Source organism: Mustela nivalis, assembly GCF_964662115.1.
Source record: "Mustela nivalis genome assembly, chromosome: 7".
Taxonomy (NCBI): domain Eukaryota; kingdom Metazoa; phylum Chordata; class Mammalia; order Carnivora; family Mustelidae; genus Mustela; species Mustela nivalis.
The window spans coordinates 123763743-123776617 of record NC_139026.1 but is presented as its reverse complement, the minus strand read 5'-3'; the positions used below and the strand labels follow the sequence as shown (position 1 = coordinate 123776617).

General features: G+C 45.9%; 1 protein-coding gene across 7 annotated transcripts in view; it reads left to right on the top strand.

Annotated features, from left to right (window-relative positions):
- Window positions 1–12875, top strand: part of FAM107B (family with sequence similarity 107 member B) — a gene marked incomplete at its 5' end in the record, with an annotated part of 218638 nt that overhangs the window by 151613 nt on the left and 54150 nt on the right. For 3 of the 7 annotated variants that reach the window (XM_082739568.1, XM_082739570.1, XM_082739571.1), the window contains one exon: window positions 8038–8150. The exons of the other annotated variants lie outside the window; for them this stretch is intronic. The remainder of the gene's footprint in view (window positions 1–8037; window positions 8151–12875) is intronic. 7 annotated transcript variants of the gene reach the window in all.

The window sequence follows — 12875 nt, the reverse complement described above, 5'->3', positions numbered from 1 at the left end:
GTGGTTCAGGGAAAGCCAGGTCCCTGTGAATCAGAATCCAGGCCCCAGCTCTGTGACCTGCAGCAAGTCGCAGAATCCCTGGGAGCCACGGTTTTCTCATGTGGGAGGTGAACCTAGTAAGATGTACCTTCCAGCACGGCAAAGGCAAATGCAAGGTCGCGAAGCCCCAAACACACGTTTCCTGAGACATGGGCATTAGGCTGTTGTACCATTGCCCACAATCTTATAGCTCCAATTTCTAGTAACTCAATGGCAGTGGTGCCAAGGTGCTGATAAGAGACATGTAGGGAAGGGTGGGGGGGAGTCCCTCTTTTCCCCTGGCTCCTCAGGACACCATCATATCTCAGGAGTGTTGTAAAGATAACCTGGCTTTGATAGCAGAAGTGACACGTTCTGTTATATTCTTGGACACAAGGTTTGTCATAATAAAGTGTATAGGAGAGAGGGCTATGACTCTGAGGTAAACTTTTCTGTGTCATTACTAACATTTAAAACTCAGCATACTCCATGAGCGTTAAGGTTGAAACTCAAATTGTATCTGGGTTTTTCAGGCATCTGGGCCTGTTGCATGCTAATGAGTTTATGAAACTCTACAGTCACCTTATAAACTCCTGCAGTATGAATAGTCAGAAGTTGTCTCTGAGTGTCTAATGTGGATGAATTCAAATTTCCATGTCCCAGAGGAAGTTAAGAATGTCATTGTGGATATGTGTTTGTAGAAAGACTTTCTTCATAACATCCTTTTCCCTTATAACTTAGTGTCATTTAAAAGCTAAAGCTGTGGTCAGGGTTCTTATTTTTCTTGCTGTTTTTTAATGGATGCACAGAGTAGTGGAGTGTATGTGGGAGAGAGATCTAGATTTTTAAGATTTTCAGAATGTTCAATGCAAGCTCCCCATTAATAAGTATGATTTTTGAGCAGGTCATTTATGTCTGTTTTTCTCTTTCCTCATCTGTAAACTGGGGTAATCAGCCTCTTAGAGCTGTCATGAGGGTGAAGTGAAGCTTGCACACTTCATAGCTGATGGAGTGCCCCCTTACTAGAAGTTGTCATCCAAGGGACTTCCCTGTGGTTCTGTGGCACCCAGGCCACACTTTTAGGACGGGGTGGATCTTTGAGGGCAGAGGAAGCAGAGAACAGACAGAGAAAATCAGCTGCACGATCCTTTAGGCTCCTGCTGGAGTGAGAACATGTTACTATGTGGTCGTGGCAAGGAGGCTTCTTGAAGTACTAAAGGGTCACACTTAGAGTTCCACCTGGGTTAGCCTGTTGACGTAGGAGGGCTTCCATATTCTTATCTGTGAAATATAATAACAGTAAGTGTAATAATATTATTTTTATTATTACCAACATACAGTTCTTGAGGACTTCTTACGTGGCAGGCATTATGCTAAGTGATTTATGAGATCCCTTCATTCAGCAGGTATTTAAGGAATTTTCCTCTGCGCGAGGCTCTGGGCCAGACACTAGGGGACGTGGCAGGGACAGTGGGCAGGACAGATGAAATCCCTGCCTGCGTGGAGTTTTCATTCTGGTGGCAAGACAGACAGTATGTGATTCCAGGGAGTGTCAGAGCTATAAAGAAACCAGTCAGGTGAAAGGGCTGGCGTGTGGTGGGGGGACGAAGTGGTGTTTTTCAAAGGCGAGGCCCATCTTGGGGGGAGAATTTGAGATCTCAAGGAAGAAAGGGATGAGCCTCACCCCGATCCGTCTGTACAGGGGCAGGTGCAAATAATAGCCTAGAAGCAAGAGGACTCTGCTCTTGGGGAAGGGCAAGAGGGCCCCAGGTGGATGGAGCTGGTTGTAAGGGTGGGGCAGGATATGAGGTGAGGTCTGGGTGGGCACCGGCTCATGTGGGGCCCGCAGGCCATGGTCCAGACAGTCATGGGAGGGCTCTAAACAGGCTCTGAACAAGGCTCTGGCCTTGTGTTTTCTACATAGCCCTTTGGCCTGGAGCGCAGTGGTAATTCTGGAGGGTCCAGAATGGAAGTCCAGAGACTCCAGAGGGGGAGGCTTTTGTGATTCCCCAGGGATGTTTAAGAACTAGGATGGGACTGGTGAGAAGTGGTTGGGTGCCTGATATGGTCTGAAAGTGGAGCCATCAGGACTCGCTAATGGATTGGAGCCAATATTCCAGAGGTAGAGGAGCCATGGATGACATCCACACTTTTGGCCCCAGCAACTGCATGAAGGGGGTGGCGCCATTTATTGATGTGGGGAACCCAGAGGGGCCAAGGGGGGATGACATAACTCTCACAGTAGCCTCTGAAAGTAATAGTGTTATGATTCCCCTTTCACAGATAGGGCAACTGACGCTGAGAGGAGTGAAGAGTTTGCCTTGAAATGAAGGAAGCTGGGTCCGGATTGGGATCCGGGTGTGATCCTTGACCTGCTCGCATCCTCTACCATTTCTGCTCTACTCTATAAAATATCCGAATTCGCTATAATCATGGAGTGGTATGAAAATGCCTGTGCGAACACTTTGGAAACATATCTCTTGTTTATGTCAAGGTGGCTTTATTGAGGTATAATTTATATCCCTACAGCTCTCCCGTTTAGCGTGCGGCTCTGTAGTCTTCAGTAGGTTCATGCAGTTGAACGACCATCACCCCAGTCCTGTTGGGGATTTTGCGGCCGATTCCTGTTCCCATCCCCAGTCTTAGGCAACTACTCACCTTTCTTCTGTTTCTAGAAGAAGCAGCTTTTTCTAGAAATTTCATCCACTGAGAATCCTACAAGATGTGGCCTCTGGTGTCTGGCTCTGTTTGTTTTCACAGAACGTGTTTGCAGCTCACCTCCTCTTCTGCCATGCGTCTGCTTTTGAGGAATGTGTTTTTCCTTTTGTCAGAGAGAGGTGCTCTGTCCTGATGACAATGGTTTCCACCGAGGTGGGTCGATAGTATTAGCTGGCATTTACAGAGCATTTACTATGACGCCAGACGTGGTGGTGTTCGTGGTCTTCTTTCATCTTCCGAGTGATTCTTTGAGGCAGGTAGCATTATTAGTGTTTGACAAATGAGACACTAAAGCACAGAGAGATTAAGAAGCTTGCCCAAGGTTATGAGGAAAGCCAGGATCACACTCGCCCTTCTCTCTCAGAACCGTGTCTGTTGACTTCCTGACTTCAGAAGGGGTTTGGGATCCTGGTGAGAGTAATGCAATTGCCAGGTAAATCCAAAATTACAGTTTTAAGGAAAATATTTGTACTGCGTTTCTATTTTTGGCATTACTGTATGGAAATTATAGTGTCTTAAAATGGTTCATTTGTAGCTTTCTTTTTGGCATCATATAAGGATAGCGCCAAATTAAAAACACGTAATTATGTCATGAGACCAAGCTTGTGTATTTGAGTAGTGTTTTAAATATTGTGTTTACCAGAAATGCCATTTTTGTACAAACTAGCCCCAGGCCTACTGCCTTATTAATGGATGGAATTTAATTAGGCATGATGCATTTTTCAAGATGTTTATATAATTATACAGTAATACATTTTTCCCCTCTTTGTAACAATTCTGTATTCAAACAGTATTTTATTCCTATTCACATAAAATCCGTATTGGAAAATTTCATATTCCCTATTGAAGAGGAATTCTTTGTGTCTCCCAATGTTCTGAAAATTTTCAAAACATTTTAAACACCTCCTTTGTGTCTGTTTACCTTTTTTTTTTTTTTTTTTTTAAAGATTATCAGGTAGCTTGGTAAGAGCTGGTTGTGTAATTTCAGCCATCATGAGTGATAGCCTCTTTGGAATCAGGACTAACAGAACACCAAGATTCTGCCCTTGGTTTCTCATGAGACACTTTACTGGCGTTGCAACTTCCTGTCTTTCTAAAACGGAATTATGGCATCATTAAAGTAACTCTGTAAGTGTGGTACATCTTTCATTTTTTAGGGACTTTTAATTATGGTCCCAGTTTACTACTTCAAGATACCAAACAAAAAAAGCCACTCTTTATTTTAGAATACCTGGTTTGAAGAGTGAAAAAATTAACAATTTTGTGTTATGATCTTAAAAGGTCTCCTTCAGATCTTTAAAAAGTCTCTATATGGTTAGAACCGCAGGGGAGTCTGCCGTATTTTAAAAGATTAACCAGTGAAATGGCAGGTCTTAGAAACTGGTGAAAGGGGTCAAACACTGTTCCACAGCCATTGCGACAGTTTGTGGAGCAGCAGGTGAAAAGTCCCATGACTTGAGCTAGAAGCTGTGGCAAAGTCCGATTTGGGGACGGAGTGAGAGGCACACAAGGTGCAGTACAAGAGCCCTATCTTCAATCGCCATCACCCTCTATTCACGTTAACTGCTTGCACGTGGGTTGGACAGCATGTTTCAGCTGCAGAGGCCACCCGCGTGTGGAGCGTGGACATTGCAAACATGCCCCAACCTGTTTTTTTTTCCATTCCAGGTGTGCTTCTGACTGGCCCTACTCGCCTTGAGGAGTGGGGCTGTCAGACTGGAAAGACAAATCAAATCAAATTAAAATGGCAGGGAGTGAAAAGTGATGGACGCTGTTCGTGTTACATTGTGTAGGTTATTACCTCCATTAGATATATTTAAAAAAAAGAAAGACAGGAAACAAAAGGAAACACAACCAGATTCTCCAGGGAATAAAGGCAGGAGGTGGAGCGTCGCTCGAGAAGGCAAAAGCAAAGTTGCCACTTGGGTGTTGCTCGACTCTTTTCCCCTGTTGCACACGTAACTTGCTTGCTTCGGATGCCAGCGATTTTTATGCTTTTTGCATGAATGGGTTTCAGATGAAGCTGGGGGCTGCTGGAAACCTGTCGGCAAAAATTGTTAACAGAGGAACCTGTAGATTTCCTCTCTAGGTCTCCCCAGGAGCTATCTGTTTCTTTCTTATACCACCTGTGAATCTTCTGAGTCTTCTTACCTGAGAGTTTCCCCCTTTCTGGGTGGGGCTGGGTGGGGCCCAGCCATCCGGACCCCAGTTTCTACTGATGGGCCCTGCCCTTTCGTTGTGGGGTGGCTGAAGGCGAGGTTCCAGAACATTGGGCAGCGAGGTCTGGCAGAGGGCAGGGATCTGTAGAACTCCCATCTCCCCACCCCCACCATTGACTTCACTCCCATGCGGTTTCTTCAGACTGGCATCGGAACAGAGCCCATACTTACCATCTGATTGTTACGCTTCCTGAACCCTTTTAACTCTGGATTAGCTCTTCTTCCCCATCTTTTTCCTAGAGCTGTTAATTTGTGGAAGAATCAGGTCAGTTGTCTTGGAGAGTGGCCCACCTTCTGGACTTGGCAGATAGTGTAAACCTGTTCCACTAGTCTCTGAACGTCTGTACACTGGAAGTTAGCCCTAAAGCTCGATTAGCTTCACATCCAGCTGTTTGGGTGAGATCATTCTGTTGGTGGTGGTGTGTACTTCACCTTGCATCATCTGAGGCAAAGGTCTGGGTGTCTCCCTTGCGGTAATATAGAGGCAACTCTCCTCCAAGTTCACGGTGCGACCGTTTGAGCCTTTTATTGTGAATTTCCTCATCCTCCTTCCCCTAATGTCTGTTGGCGTCCCCTGAGCACTATTACCCAGACTGAAGGCCTCATGAGAGATTGGTGATTCTTCTTTCTTCATGAGTATGGTTAGTGAGAGTGAGGTGAAGTTTAAACTGGCCAGGGGTAGGGGAAAACCAGTGACGCTGATGCAGCTTAGGGACATCTAGAGTGTTAGTAGAGAAGTCAGGATTGGTCTGGCTCTCTCCAGGTGTTGCAAATGCTTCCTATCATTAGAGCTAATTACCATTTGCACAATCTTTTATGACTGATACTGCACTGGATTAATTTTACTGTAAGTCTGGCTTAGCAGCAGCATTAAATTCTCTCCTGTTGTTTACATAACTTGGGTGCCTCGCCACCAACTAAATTAGGAGATTATGACGTGGGTTTATGAGCTGGAATCCGGTGTGATGGGGCACACCATGACAGATGATCTTTGTCAATAATCATTTTAAATCTGACACGTAAGTAAGGACATTAAAGCTCCATCTTTCCTTAGAAAAGGTGTCACTGATGAGTTTAAAACAATGGGAGGAGAATGATCAATCTGAAATAGTTTCTGTTCTGCCGGGATCTAGGAGCAAGGGACCTTTAGTAGCAGCTTTTTGACTTGATTGTGTAGCTCAGAAAGGATAGATTCTTGTAGTGTTTCCAGCAGGAAGTAGTTGAGAGCTCCTTTTATAAAGAAGGGTAGTTATAGTAAATGAATTTAATTTCCATATGCTCCTTCCCTGCCAAACCGCATGAGGACATACTACACCAGCATTCTGATTTAGGGACAGCCTCAATCTTTGAAAGCCACTGCAATGGAAATATATGGATTCCTCTTCTCACAGGCAGGCCTTTCTTTTGCCACCGTGTGTTCCTGGAAACCACTTGTGAGAGGGGTCATCACAAAACAGGTTCTAGGATTCCCTTAAGCACAGTTTTATGATGAGCAGTTGTGTTTGTGAGCACACACTTGGTATCAAATCATGGCTCTGACCAATAAATCCTAGAAGAAAGGTGTGAGTACTAGAAGCCTTAAGGTGTTTGAAATTGTAAACCATATCATGTTGTCAGAGAGGGTCTAAGCTTGGAGAAGCCACCGAGATCCAGAAGTCAGCTAACCCAGAATCCTTATTTTTTAGTGAATAATCAGACACTCAGACCTGGCAGCTAGCTGGGCTCAGACCACATGCTAATCACTGGTGGAGTTGGAACTGAACTTGGTCCAGAATGTGGGTCACAAATACTTATTGTTTTTCTTGTGCACGTGTAAATGCTTTATGTGTGTTATTTTTTTGATCTTCAGATGATCACATGACTGTATTTTACCAAAGAGGACACTGGTTTATAGAGACCTCCAATAACTAATCCAAGGTCATACAGAATTCATGTTTGCTACAGAGAACATGTGCTTGTCCACCTTGGAGCGCTGCCTTTCTCTTCACCCCTTCTTTCTTTTCCTCCTTCCTTCCATTTTATTATTTTTTAAACTTTGTTATTCTTTACTAAAGGGATGCCCTGTTCCTTATGGCCCATAAACATGGCCATTCTAGGACCTTCCATATACTCTAAAAATCTATATTAAAAATCTGTTTTTTATTTATTGTAAATTTATTGTACATTTATTTATTGTAAATTACAATAAATTTGGAAATGGAAAATGAAACACTCACCGTAAGAAGTATTTAAATAATTAATTTGCTTATTTAACAAGTAATTCTACTTGGCTTCTTAGCATGTTGAGCTCTTAGATGATGGACTTTTTCTTTTGCTAAATACCTTGTGCCCAGCCAAAGCTTGAAAGACATCATTCCTTTGATCACTACTTAAAACAAATTGCCCCTCATCCTTTAATTACTGGGAAACATGCCCAAGGCACTGTCTGGTGGTGGGGTCTGGGAAGCAGAAGCTTCTGGGATGCGCTCCTCGTCCTTGTCTGCTCCTCCTGTCTATTTCTCTTTTCCTTCAGTCACACCCTGGGAGTCCTATAGCACAGATGTCATCAAGGGCCAGTCTTGTGGGAGCCGGGGGGCAAGGGGTGGCGGGCGGAGGGCAGTGTGGGTGAGTCGTCAGCCCTCTGGAAGTGGGAGATATTGGTTTTCTGAGCGTTAGCCTCTTTCTTCTTAGGACTGGAAGACTTCCCTTTTTCTCTGTCCATGCTGTCCCCAGAGTGTGGTTTGGGTGCCACAGAGGCATTTATTAGGCCAGTCTGGGTCAAGGGAGTACACACGGAGGGGAAATGTGGAGACCCTGGGAATGTCCAGGAAGTGTCCACTTGGATGTCTCTTGTATTCTGCTCTGTTGGGGACTTTAAACAGTTTGTGGTAAAACAAAAACATAGTCAGCTTTGCAGCTGTCCCTAAAGATGCCCAAACTAGGTCTTTTTTTTTTTTTTGGTTTAGTTTTGTTTGATTGAAATGCTTCTAAATTGCATTTTTCATGAGCTTCCTGTTTGATTTGTATAGCTGAAATCTGTAGTGATTGGATCTACCAAGACTGGTTTTTGATTTTTTTTTTTTCCTTTTTCCATTTGCGGTAGAAACAAAACAGCTCATAAAGAGAGTCTGGAACATGCTGCATCCATGTGCATCTCCACGAGCCCCAGCACATAGCTGATGAGCTTCATACACTCCTATTTATAGCCTCTTTAGAGTAAGTGTAAAACGTTAGATGTTCCCTCTACAAACCTCATGTCAATGAACACGACTCTTTAAATGGAAATAAACGAGTTTTTACTCACGGATGAGTCACTTGATAATCTCCTTTAAATACACACCCGCTGTTTCTCCAGAGAGTGTTGCTGCAGTCACGAGCCTGTGCTGTCACAGAGTGACGGCGGGGTGGGGGTGAGGCCTCCAGTGTGGAGCTCTCACAGGGAAGCCGATGCTCGGGAGTGCTGACTAGACCAGCGTCTCCCAGCGCCTTGCTGCATGTGTAGGACTAGAGTTTTCTTCCCTCAATCCCTAATTCAGTACGGGTTCCTTTGCCCTCACACTGCCTTCTCTGTGTCCTAGTGGTGGCTGCCACAGCAACATATAAACAAACCCCAAAATCAAAACTTCTGAGTTACAGGGATGATGGTGACAGTTTCACTGCAGAAAAAGAATAATGTTAGAGAAAAAGCAATGCACATCATTCTGTCATCCTAAAAACTGCCTTTTTTTTTTGCATGTGTACATTTTTGGTTCTTGTTCATACTAATATAAAGTCTTTAAAACCTTAAAAGTAGTTGACTTATAACACCAACGAAAGCTTAGGGGTTCATTTGAATGTGTGAGAACTATCTTTGCTGTCATCTGTTCACACTTTGACTTTTAGTGCAAGCAGCTTCCTACAAAGAATGCATATGTGATTTCTTTCCAAATAAATAAATACATAAGGATGTATTTTTGTAAACAATTATATGAGCACATAGTTCTCTAAGAACAAGTGTGTGAGTTTTTTCCATGGTTGTGGAAGGATGCTCTCCACATTACCATTCCCCGCAAGGCTTTTTAAAGCATTGGCTGTCACTTATTCCAATGCTGGCACACTTGAAAGAACGTGCACTTATTTTAGGTAGCCCTCGTGGTGGGTAGAAAGTTCTTTTACCTCTGTGAGCTCCAGTTTTCTCATCTCTGCGATGTGAATATTAAGCAGGTAATGCAGGTAATGCAGGACACCATGCCTGGTGTGTAGGTGTTAGTGTTGTTCCTTTGCATGCCCCCTCCCACTTTGGTGTCTGGATGTGACATTGTATATGATTGTTTTCACTCACCCAGTGGAATAAAACTGTTCACCTTCACTGGACGCAGTTAGAGTCTGCCTAAAGTTTGGGATGAGTGCCCACTTCACGTGTCTTGTCCTGTGGTCCATCTGTACCTGAAGTGCTGAGCCAGTTTTACAAATGGTAGAAGAGAGGCATGGGTTAGGAAGCTCTGGATGAGGGGCCAAAGCTGGGGCTCTGGGGCCCAGTGGGAGAGTGGAAGAGGGGGCACTGGACCTCACAGAATGGATATGGACATCTTAGCCCAGGGGCTACCACAAATACCATAGGCTGGGTGGCATATACAATGGACATTTATTTCTCACAGTTCTAGAGGCTGGAAGTCCAAGATCAAGCTGTTGACAGAGTTGGTGTCTGGTGGGGGCTGTCTTCGTGATTTGTAGATGGTGGTCTTGCTGTGTCCTCACATGGCGGAGAGAGACGTCACCTCTCCTGTGTCGCTTCTTCTAGGGGCACTAATCCCATTCATGAGGGCTCTACCCTTGTGACCTAATCACCTCCCAAAGGCCCCACTTCCCATCACATTGGGCATTAATAAGGCTTCAATGTAAGAATGCTGGGGAGATGTAAACAGGCAGCCCATACCAATGGCCAGTGTGAACAGAGGTTTAATATATGTGGATAGGCAAGGTTCTTAGAAACAGGGACATGTTCTGCACAGAAGGTCGGATTTCAGTGGTCCTGTTTGGAAGTAGAAGTAAGGAGGATATGATGAGTGAGTCAGGAATCTCAGCCAGAGGAGAAAATCAGGTCAGTAGGTCACCAGTAGCCTGGAGTTGCAGTGATGGCAAGTAAGTAAGGGTTCTTACCCGATTCATTTGTGGGTCATGGGCTCCTGTAAATGCAGGGATGGACTGAGTCGTCCAGGGTCCATGGTTAATGGCAAGAGAGCAGCCCAGCAAGGACCTCACGCATAGGGATGATATACCTTCTGTTTAGTCTGGGATAAGCTTGGTTTGTGTCTTTTATGTCATGTATGATTAATAGTAGGACCTTCATCTAGACTCCACAGGGACCTGGTATCACTGACAAATAATTTAGCTTTCCTAGGTACATACCCCTGGTTGCAGATACCTGTTTCTTGGGTGTTTGAATAAAGATCCTTGATTAAAGATTTGACTGACATGAGGTTCTCTGGGAAGCCCCAGGCTTCCGGCCCAAATGAGGGGAGCTTGGCTACCATCTCTTTGCCTGCTTATTATTTGGATTTTGAAGAACATTCTGCATTTTGTTTTTCAGGTTCTTTTCTCTCTGGGTGTATGTTTTCAGAGACTCTTGGTTTTGGCCATGATCCCCTAGTTCTCCACCCTCTAATACCGTCACACCTGGCAATCCCCTATTTGTGGCCCCTCGCCTGGACCTCTTCAGGGGGCGGTGCTTTCCCTGGGGCTCCCTGCAGGGCGTAAGCTCAACCCAAGGCCATGGCAGGACTAGTGAGAAGCGGAAAGGAGGAAGAGGAGGGAGAGGACACTTGGCCTTCTTTTACTAGTCAGCCTGATGAGGAGGGCTTTGGGAAGCCTTGAATGCCTGGCATTTGGGGTGTGAGGCAGTGTTGGGAGTGGGTGGGAGAAGCGGGACCCAGGGCCATCTTGGTGCTGTTGGTAATGCACCCTGTGTGTGTGTCCTGTTCCCCTTGGCGTGGGGAGCTTCCCTTCTGGTGCGAGCTTCATTCCCCAGAAGAAGAGCTGATGTTCTTCTTTGAAGTCCCACGATCACCAGGAGATGGGGACGCCCACCTCACACAACCGACTGTTCTGTCCGGAGACGGCTGTGTTTATGATGAAGTGGAGCGAAAGGCTCCGTGCCCTTGGGCGCCCTGGGATGAGACCGCAGAACTCACCTGCACGTCCTCCTCCCCCGCAGGGAAGTGCTTCTCCTCCTTTGGGTTCTCTGTGGCCTCTTGATCTTGGGTTACATTTTTCTGTCTGAAACTCTGAGGATGGAGGTCTTGGCCTCCAGAGCGGTTCTTCCTGCGTTCTTCTGCCACTCCGGGTCGTCCAATGGACGGGGTTCAGACTGTGTGGAGGCTGGGCTGGCTTCAGTCCTGCCGTTCATAAAGCCCACAGAGAGCGAGCGGCCTCATTGTTCAGCCTGTTTCAGACTCACTGTGTGTCATTTGAGATCTGCATGAGGGCTTGGAGTTCCTTTTCAAAGGCGTCTGTTTACATTCAGTTTTATATCATTTTAGTCCCCTATTTCCTGAACTTAAAACTGTCTGTTCTAGGGACTTGCCTTAAAACCCACCTCTAACACCCCCAACAACCCCAAAACCACCACCAACACCAACACCTCCACAGATCTTTTTAGGGGAAAGCACTGTCCCTACTTTAGGCTGTGTCCCCAGGCCCCGGATCTCAAGAAGTGGCATGGAGGGTCCCAACCACGTGGAAACACAGGTAGATGACCCTCCGAATGAGGGAATGATTGGCTTCTCTGTGTTTGCCTTCCCTTTGCTTCGGTTGCGTGCTTCCATTATGAATCTCCCCCTCCTTCATGGCAGCTGCTGTTGGCAACTGAGTGTGCTGGTTGGCCGGGCTGAGCGGTTCCTTCTTCACCCATCCCCCGCTTACCCTAGCTTTGTGATTCGGGGTGGGGTGATATGTCAGGCCCCAACTTCCGGGCCCCCTTGTGAAAAGAAATAAGCGGAGAGCTACACAACAAGCTTGTGGGTGGGAGGCCGCGTGCCCAGGAAGGTGAGCATGCTTCCTGCTCTCGGAGGCCTGTGGTCCGTACTGTGGTTCTGCATTTCGTGTTACTTGTCATTAGTGAGCAGTAGATTGTTTCTCTGTAGTTTGTTTCGCTGCGGGTCGCATAGATCTCCCTAAAGAGTCCTGACTCTGGATCTTAAATAAGATAGGGACTGTCTTTTTTAGCTGAATGGAAAAGGATACCTCCTCCCCTCTCTCCCTGGGTAGCTTTCGCCCAATGAGTAATTTTTCGTGGTATAGTTTCTTCGCGAGAAGCAGTGTAAGATTTGCCCCCCCTCTCTGGGATCAGACTGCTTGGGCCCACCCTCTGTGTCTTTAGTTTGTTAGCTTTGTCGTAAAGTAGGGATAATAATATTATACACTTAACAGATTTGCACAGAAATAAAACCAGTGCATGAGCCGTGTGCCTACATGTAGTAAGCACTCAGGCAAATGTGAGAAGACATGGATATGTTAATAATGCAAACCTCAACATTCTGGTGTCCTCCAGGTAGGGCCACTGCCTGTTCTGTCATCTTGACCAGAGTAGATGGTCTTGAGACAAGGCATGCTTTTCTGGGGGTGACGGGGAAGAGTGTTTGAGGTTGGGAGTATCCCAGAAAATCCCAACTCTTTGGGATGCAGGTGGATGATGATGTACTTTATGACCAAGGACTGAGTTTTATTCTAATGCCCCATAAGGTGGGGTTCTGGCTGCTGTCCCGTAGAGCATGTAGAGAGGATGCCCGCTCTGAAACTCTCCACCCAAGCCAGGAGCCTATACGGTCTCCAGCATTAATCCTGAGCACCCTACTCTGTGTCTGCTCCTGGGAACCGGGCTCCCGCTGGTGTGGACACCCACAGGTGAAGCCACAATGAGATGGTCCCTGGAGCTCTCCCTATGTCCTTATAAGGCTGGGACAG